We start from the raw sequence: 1462 nt of genomic DNA, 5'->3' as shown, positions 1-1462 counted from the left end.
CCACCAATAAACTGTAATTTCTCAAAATATCATCCTCCCCTATACGTGATTGAACTCTTATTTATTCCATAGTCAGATCGCTGTGAGCAGGGCTTGAACCTGTACAGGGACACCCCATTGGATTTCAAGTCCAACACCTTAACCACTCGGCCACCACAGCTGTATAACGTGTTCTGTTTTTACAGCGGAGAACCCCTGAGGCCTGACAGATTCCATTACAGGTTGTACCATCAATCAGACAAAAAAGAGCCTATCTCACAAGTACCATAGGCAGTTCTGAATGACTCATGGGGATTCCCGAGCATTTCAGTTACAAAGGATCATTCAAATCTTGAGGGTATTTCAGGTGTAATGTGGGTAGTAAAACCACCCCCTTTAGATGATCTGATTCATTTCCAAACCAGTCCAGATTAACAATTAACAAGTTATTGAATCACATGTCAATGAGAAACAGACATGTCTACGGACAAGGCTAGCAGCAACAGCGCCACGTCAGAAAAGTTTCTGGTGTGCAAAGACCAAGAAAATGCCATGCTAACGCCACACATGCAGTGTGCAAGAGGCCTCACCCCTGACTTCCACCAACTGCGGATAAACTCCGCTTTGTGTCTGATCCGATATCTGCAGTCCGTCAACACCCACCAGGTCCGGATTTGTTGCAGGCCATGACTGTATGATAACGCGATATAACAGGATGTAGTTTCTATAAACAGAACCACAAAACCTGATGAATGAACTAGCTTAAACTTGCATTGCTCTGAATTTCATGTGTTTTCATGCATCATCTTAAGGTTGTGTTGATGTAGTGTTTCTGTGTAAATGTAACATGCCTTTTTCATTTGCTACCAGGGCTTAATGAGTGGCATGGGGATTGGGTAGACATGATGATGGGATGCAAACAGAGGTAATGACTGCAACAACAAGGTGCTGCAGGGATTTGAACCCTGGATCTCCTGTTTACTAGACAGGCTCTAAAACCAGTTAAGCCATAGCAAAACAAAACAACAAACTTACTCTCATTCAGAAGCCATAGATCAGTGGTGCAAATATTTCATCAGAGTGATGGCTTGTGGTAAGAAATTGGTCCTGACTCTGTTGGTTTTGGCGTAAAGTGCTCTGTAGCGCCTACCAGAGGGGAGAAGCTGGAATAGTTTGTGTCCGGGGTGAGATGGGTGAGAGGGAGCGAGGCCATCCGTCATCACATGCACACTTGATGAGAGTGGAAGTCTAAACCAGTGATTCACAAAATGGCTGACCTAACAGCGTGCAGCCCACCTGCACCTATTAAAGCCAGCATTCCACTCCACTGCCATAGACTGTTTTCAGCCACATATAATGTTATAAGACAACATCACATCTCTGGAAAATCAGGCAAATGGGTAAGTTTGTTGCATTTGTTAAGAATCACATGCATACACTTCATTAAGTGAGAACCAGGCACTACTGGGATTTGGACCCAGGA

General features: G+C 44.1%; 1 non-coding gene across 1 annotated transcript; it reads right to left on the bottom strand.

Annotated features, from left to right (window-relative positions):
- Positions 1–78: 78 nt before the first annotated feature.
- trnas-uga lies at positions 79–160 on the bottom strand. Its single transcript has one exon. It is a non-coding gene; the product is annotated as a tRNA-Ser (tRNA).
- Positions 161–1462: the final 1302 nt, after the last annotated feature.

The sequence above is a fragment of the Etheostoma cragini genome, unplaced genomic scaffold (genome assembly GCF_013103735.1).
Source record: "Etheostoma cragini isolate CJK2018 unplaced genomic scaffold, CSU_Ecrag_1.0 ScbMSFa_2592, whole genome shotgun sequence".
NCBI classification, from domain to species: domain Eukaryota; kingdom Metazoa; phylum Chordata; class Actinopteri; order Perciformes; family Percidae; genus Etheostoma; species Etheostoma cragini.
Note: the sequence above shows the minus strand (reverse complement) of the source record. Positions and strands in the feature narration are given on the sequence as shown.